This window comes from Brassica oleracea, chromosome C6 (genome assembly GCF_000695525.1).
Source record: "Brassica oleracea var. oleracea cultivar TO1000 chromosome C6, BOL, whole genome shotgun sequence".
Classification (NCBI taxonomy): Eukaryota; Viridiplantae; Streptophyta; class Magnoliopsida; order Brassicales; family Brassicaceae; genus Brassica; species Brassica oleracea.
In genome coordinates, this window is record NC_027753.1 from 33,977,745 (window position 1) to 33,986,129 (window position 8,385).

Here is an 8,385-nt window from a genome sequence, read left to right on the forward strand (position 1 = left end):
AATCTAAATTTTACTTTTATAGCTAATTTGATTGTTTAATTTATTTTAATAATATAAAATTAAACAAAAAATGATGGAGGAGATATAAATTGTTATCAAATCTTTATTATTAAAATCATTAATTGTCATATATATATTAGTCATTTATGGTAATTCCGTAGGTTTGATTTAAGGAAAGAAAATAACATATCATATCATTATATCATATAGTTTTATCAACTTATGTATCTAACAACATATAAAAATCGAATGTGGACCTACTTATTTTTCAATTGAATGTAATTGACTACCTAATTGAGTGCCACCTATGCATTGGGGCCTATTTTAATTAATACAAAATTGAGGTTACATCTTTTCAAATGTTCCTCAATTAATATATAGGGGATTGTTATGATCTTTTCAGATCGATCATGTGCAGAGATCTTTTATAATCATTATTGCTTTTCTGTGAATCTTCTTTATCATCAAGCGTGGATCATTAGTCACAAATTTTCTGGAAAAAAAACAATTTGATTTGATTTGTTTATTGACGTGTTGAAACCGTCGTGTTGCACTTTCGCTTTGATTTTTAAAATTATTTTGAAACAAAAGTGTGACTTGTATGATCTAATTTTGGTTTACTTCTGGTTTAACCATGCTTATACAGCTGGTTTTTATCAAAATTCAAGCGTTTGATCTTGCATATATTAGCAAGAGTCAAGTGTTTCTTGTAGCATTTTTAATATGAGTTAAATGATTAGTATGCATATATTAGCAAGTGTGGAGCGTTTGTTCTTGTGGCATATTTAATGCATTTTTTTGTATTTGTTTTGCATTTAGTTGTGAACAAATAATTTATTTGTTCAAAATATGTTACTGCTTTGACTCTTTTGATTCCATTTCAAGCAATCTAACGTTTAAGACTTTAGAGATTCTATTTTGGTATCTCGACTTTTGTTGTTAAATAGTCTTTTTAAATAGTATATATTAGATTTTAATCCGCGCTTGGAATAATAGTTTGGTGAAAATTTTAAATAATAGCATTTTCTTATAAAATCATTAACCCGTCTGAACCGAACTCAAACCAAAAAATTCTGATCCGTACGCGATCTGAAATGTAAAAATACCAGAATGTATCTTGCAGGAGAGTAAAAAACATATCCGAAGAGTAAAAAACATATCCGAAGAGTTGACCACTGAGAGTATAATTATCAAGCCTATCTAATCTATTAATGTAGGATCCTATTTTTATCTACCATTATTAAGTTATAGTAGGATCACTTAAAAAATTTGTTAATATGACATATTTGATTATTAAATTAATATTAAATCAACTATAAATTTAGATTTTATTTTTTAATTATAACAAAATCTATTGAGAAAGAATCTAACAAAATCTTACTTAAAACATAAATATTTTTATAAAATAATATATTAATTAATTTCGTAATTAATAATATAATATTGTTATAAATCAATGCTAACTTAAATTTTATTATAAAGCAAGAAAATAAAAATAACATACTATTTTTTATAAATTATATAATTATATTCTGTATTAAATAAAAATAGAAGTGCTATATGAATTAAATATGATAAAATTATATTAAATAGGTAAACTAACAAAAAAAAATTAAAATTGTTTCATTTAAATAAATTTTTTTATACAAAAATAATTTTTTTTATACAAAAATAATTTTTTTTATCCAAAATAGTTTTTTTCTTTTTTTATATAATATTTATCAATTTTTTTCTTTTTCTTTATACAAAAAAAAATTATTAACATAGTTTAAACTTTTATATCTACAAATATATATTATCTTTTTATTTATTTTGAAACTCTCAACAATATATTGTTTAAAATGTTTATGTACAAAAATATAATAGTATATAATAAGCTTTAATTCATATACTACTTTAAAAATATTTTATTAGAAAACTAAAATTTTTTAATAACTCATTTATAATATTAATGACAAATCAATTTTTAATTATAATTTTTTTGTAATTACAACAAACTCTGTTGAGAAAAATTTATAAAATATTACCAAAAGTTCAAATATATTTTTATAAAATAATTTATTAATGTATTAACAAAAACAATTCAAAATTCATGTAACTTTCCAAACTCAAAAATAGTAGTGTTATTTTTCAAAGTTCTCTTGACAAAATAAAAAAATTTTGAAAATAAATATTTAAACTCAAAATGATAATATTTCAAATTTTACAAAAGATAAAAATTAATAGATGATAAAGAATAACTTTTTAAAATGCAACACGAAAAAACTATATATCTTGTAAGAGCTAAAGCAATCAAATATTTTGAAATCTTAATTAAAAATAAAAAGAAAACTTAATATAATAACATCCAAAAAATATCCTACATCAATAAAATTTATTAAAATAATATGATAAATGTTACTATGTCTAAAATTTACTAAAATAATAGGACTATATTATTTAAACAAAATAATATATGTTAAAGTATATGTTAAAGTACAAAATAATATATGTATAAATCCCCTACAATACTAAAATAATATATGTTAAAGTACAATTTTTAAACACAACATCTAAATATTAGTAAATAATATAAATTAATAACAAAAAAAAATATATTAAAAATCACTATATATTAATAATGTTGAATAAGAAATATAAACATTAATATTATAGAGTTACATAATATATAATACTAAAATGGAAATTAAATATTTAAAATATTTGTAATAGTATCAAATACATTTATAAAATGAAAAAATATCCGCACGGACATGCGGGTTAAAATCTAGTTTTTTTTAAGTATAGATAGTTATATTAAAATTTACATGAATATAATTCTATGAAGATAAGATAAATCATTTACATAATCCACCCCATATTTTTTTTTATATTTTAAGCTTAAACTATAGTACAAATTTATTTTAATTTTTATATTGGTCAAAATTTATTTGATTATTTTATAAATTAAATCTATATCATTCAACCCGTCTCATACTTGGTAAATATATTGAAGTATGTTTTAAATATGTATACGAAAATATAAAAATATTTATTAGTTTATACTACTTCCGTTCCCGAAAGTAAGATGTTTTCGATTTTTTTCCTGTTCCACAAAGATAGATTTTCTATATTGTTAAGTTACTTTTTTATATTTTTGAGGAACATTAATTGAGAATATTTGAATTGATTAGATTTCATTGGTGAAAAGTTATTGGAAAGTGTATAATAAAGTAAAAAATAAATTAAATTATAAACATTTATTAAATTCTTAATAAGCGTGTATACTCTAGAAAATCTTACTTTCAGGAAGAGAGAGAGTATATCTTAATTTAATATTTTGTTTTAAAATATGTTATCAAATTCATGAATATATGTTATTCTTTAATTTTATAATTCATAAAATAGTTAATAAATGGATTAAACTACTTTATATTTATTAATTGTTGAAGTAATTTAATTATGAATATAAATTATATATATAGATGTTATAGAAATGTTATTTCTTATCCTATAAATTAAAATTATTTAATATTCGTTTATAATTATAGTTAATATTAATTATGATTTTTATTATTTAAAATTAAATATTAAAAATTAATAAATATTTAGATTTTAAATAAAAAAAGTATTAAGAGATATTATTAAAATGCAATCTTAGAAAAAGATACATAATAATATATTTCTTATATCTTATTTTGAAAATATAAAATAATAAAGTAGATATGGTATATATATATATATATATATTTAAATAATAGTATTGACTAGATTTTAACCCGCGCTTTCAAAGCGCAGAGTTATTTTTGAAATAAACCAAATTTATATGATATAAATTTGTATTTTTGATTGTATTTCTGCATTTAAATGTTATATATGAAGCTGATATTCAATGTTCTGATATTCGATTGGACCCGCGGTTTGGTTTTAAAAAAACTAGAAATTTAAAAATTCATAAAACCTGTAAAAAATCACCAAAAGCTGGGATCCGGCTACCGATTGAACCTATTGGTGATCCATTATGTAATATAATTTAACTTAAATTTTCATATTTAAATTATTCTAATTCAAGAATATTTTGATGAATGTGATTCTCCAATTTTACAAAAGTTAACCATACAAATTTTTAGTCAAACTAATTTATCATTTTATTGTAAGCGTAATAGATCAATATTTGAGAGGATGCATACTAAAATATAAATAGATTTGAGCATCGACGATTCGTATACGGTTATTATAATTTAGTGATTTAAGTTTGAAATGAATATAATCGTTTATTTATTTATTTAGTTTACTTTTATTGTTCACATGTTATTAGAATCTTTCATGTTTTGTTTTTGGTTTATTTTAAAATTTTAAATTTAATTTAGTTATTCATAATATTTATTAATTTTAGTTTTTTATATATTTTATTATATATCTAATAATAATTTTATTATTATATTTCGACATGCGCTTTAAAGTGCAAAATTAATTTTTATTCAAACAATTATTTACTGAAAATAACAAATCTTATACATATTTATTTTTATAAAAAAAAACATTTTTTAAGTATAAATATTAAATTAAAATTTAGATGAATATATCTTTATGAAAATAAGATAATTCATTTTAAAAATTTAAACTATAATACAAATTTAGTTTTAAATTTTTATATTGGTAAAAAATATTTTATTATTATATGTTTTGTCAACATTATTATATAAATTAACTGTTGTCATTCGATAAATATATATTAAACTATTTTTTAATATTATAATTTAAATATATATATTAAAATATGAAATTATTTATTAGTTTATATATCTTACTTTAATATTTGTTTTAATAAGTTGAAGTATGTTGTAAAATTCATAAATATATTTTATTCTTTTATTTTATAATTTATAAAATAGTCAATAAATGAATTAACTTACTTTATATTTATAAATTCGTGTAGTAATTTAATTATGAATATAAAATATGTATATAGAAAATATTATAGAAATGTTATTTTTTTATTATATAAATTAAAAATTAATTAATATTCATTTTTAGTTATAGTTAATACTAGGTATGAGTTTATTATTTTAAAGTAAATATTAAAAAGAATGTATATTTAAATTTTAAATAAAAGGTCTTAATAGATATTATTAAAATGTAATTTTAGAAAAAGATACTTAAGAATATCTTTTTTGATATCTTATTTTGAAAATATTTAAATAATTGGTTAGATGTGATATATATTTAATAATATTGATAATTGATCGATTTTTTATGGTTCATAATTTTAGATTTATCTGTACCATGAATAAATTCCTAAAATGGTTAAAATCTACTAATCCATTCTGTATTGGTAAAATACTTTTGAGTTTGATGAGCAGTCTCAACTCTCAACCAACATGACTCGATATTGGTTTATCCTAATCATGCAAATTGGTTTGTAAGATATATGTGATACATAGTTAATTTATTATGTTCTTTTACCGGTATAACATCGCATTTATGATTAATTAAATATATAATATAAGATTTATTTTATAAATACACAAACTTCAAACTTATGTTTTGTTTAATTATACCATCTGCATGTATTTGATAATCTAAATATATATTGTTAGTTGTTGCCTTATTTTGGTGCTAATAATCTTTTTATTCTGAATTATTTTATCAGTAGTTGTTGATTAAATCTTAATTTAGTAAATTAATAATTTTTAAAGCAAATTAATAATTTTTAAAGCAAATTAATAATTAATCGGTTTGCTATGGTCTAAATAATGATTTAGATTTATTTGTACCATTAAGAAAATCCTAAAATGGCTAAGCTCTTTTCAATCTACTTGAGATAGATGTACAATCTCCTTTCAGCATGACTAAATATATATTTTTAGCTTAATCAATTCATGCAAATTGGTTCGTAAGATATATATGATACAATTAATTTATTCTGTTCTTATATTTTTTATAACCAGGAAATGTTTGGGTCTTCAATAATCTTTCCAGGCTCGGAACCCAGCCGGTGGTAATACCAGCGTCCATTCAAGAGTGGTTCGAGCCCAAGAGCGCAACAGCGCCAACACTTGTGTTTAAACCAATTGCACTGCTACATCCGTGGTAATTTATTATGTTCTTCTACCGGTATAGCATGGCAGTTATGATTAATTGAGTATCACACAATATTTATTCTATAATCACATAGACTTCAAACTTATTTTGTTAAAATACACCATCTGCATGCATTTGATAGTCTAGATATATATTGTTAGTTGTTATCTTATTTTGCGGTGATTACAGTCTACTATAATTAAAAAAAAATATATATATGTCATGGATATTTGATAAAGAATACTCAATACTCAGTGTTTTTGGTGATAATAATCTTTTAATTCTTGAATTATTTTATCAGTAGTTTGTTGATTAAATCTTTATTTAGCAAACAATCCATTATGAATTTATGCATGTATATAAAGGACCAGAGCTAAATTGGAGCAAACCGGAATATTTTGGTATCCTCAGTATAGACCAAATATATCCCTTCTTTACAGAAAACAACTCATATCAAAAAATAATTGAAACTATGCAAGAAAGTTTTAAATACTCAAAACGTTGGAAAATAACCAAAAAATATTTGAATGGTTATCCCGCTCAATCGAAACAGAACATGAACCAAATCAAAACGAACCATTTGACTGAATTTTTCAGTTCAGATAAGCTCAGTTTCAAGCTTTTGCTTTGTTATGAGTGGTCAAGTAAACGATAGAAGAAACCAAACAACTTACTTGAATATATATCTTAATTTCCTATATCATATGTATAGCGAGTTGGGATTTGATTGTGATGGCGCATTGGCGTCTGATGTTGTGAATTGAGAGTACATATAGTACAAGAAGAGATGATAATTTTTGGTTGGATGAGACAATGTAGATCGTTTAAAGATGAAACCTATTTCAATATATTGTTTTTTATTCATGTATAATTAAGAGTGCATATAGATTGAACAATTTATTAGTACGGATAAGGACTAGATACTGCAATATTTATACATGATTTATTAGTGCATTCGCAGCAACAAGCACCGCCATAACTATAAATTCGACATTCGCCTCCTCTAAGGAACCCCATAGACTTGCATTTTACCGAACATGCTGGTGTAAGTGTGCATCCGTCCACCATACATTTGTAATAAAGTCCTAATTAATTGATTCATCATAAACACAAATTAGCAATACATCAAGACCAAAATAAATCAATTCAATATTTTAACATACTGCGTATAAGAATCACGAACTTTTTGGTTACATCTGAAGGGGCTTTTGTTTTGTGTTTAGTGACTGTAGACTTGGTTTTAATTTTATTTTTTTTAAGGATTGAAAAAGTTTGGATTAAAAAAGATTTTTGGGTTTGAGACAGTCCATATCTAAACAAAGAAATACGTTTACCTGGAAAGGCCGAATCAGTGGGAAAAATGATGAGAGCAAACACCATCATGGAAAGTAATAAAAGAGATGGAAATTTCTTTGTAGCCATAACTTTTGTTTTAATATAAACCAATTTACCTTTACTCTGGTTATTTGTTGAAAACTTACTGTGTTGGTCTTGTTTGTGTTTGTACATGTAAACAAATATATAGATTTCTTTTCTTTATTAATCTTCCAATCATGGTAATGAATTTAGGAAAATTGGAAATATTGACCAAATATTTAGTACTAGATTAAGATCCGCGCCTTGCGCGGGATGAACATTATATATATAAATTATTTTATGTATTATATGTTCTTACATATTATGAAATAATAAATATATATTGAATAATTAAAAGTCAGTAACTATTACATATAAAATTAAACTGGTGCGAAAGTATAAATCAATTTTATTAATCCAAATAATTTTTTTAAAAATTTGATAGGATATGTAATTAAATTTAAATGATATTAACATACATAGTATATTTTTAATATTAATGTCTATTAAATGATGCTTTCTACTCATATATTTTTTTGATCATGTGTATCTTTAATAGCAAAAAATTTAAATTACCGATAACAAAATTTTCATTGTGAGATTAATAGTTTTAGTAATTTATAATTTAAAAATATTTATCAATGTTAGTTCAAAATTTTTATCAAAAAAAAATTATTCAAAGTAAATTTTGAAATTAAAATATTTATTTATTCAATATGGTTTATAGTTTAATTTAGAATGATATATATACATATATATTTTAAATCTTAATGATTAATTAAATTATACTTTTGTTTATATGATTTTGTAATCATTTGTATTTTGTCATAACAAAAATTTTAAACAATAGATCGCAAAATTCGAATAACTTTTAACAGTTGTAGTAATTTATAGTCGTTTTTTAAAATTCAAAATATAACATATACAGAAAAATCTAAATTTTTATAATATGGTTATTGTGTTTTT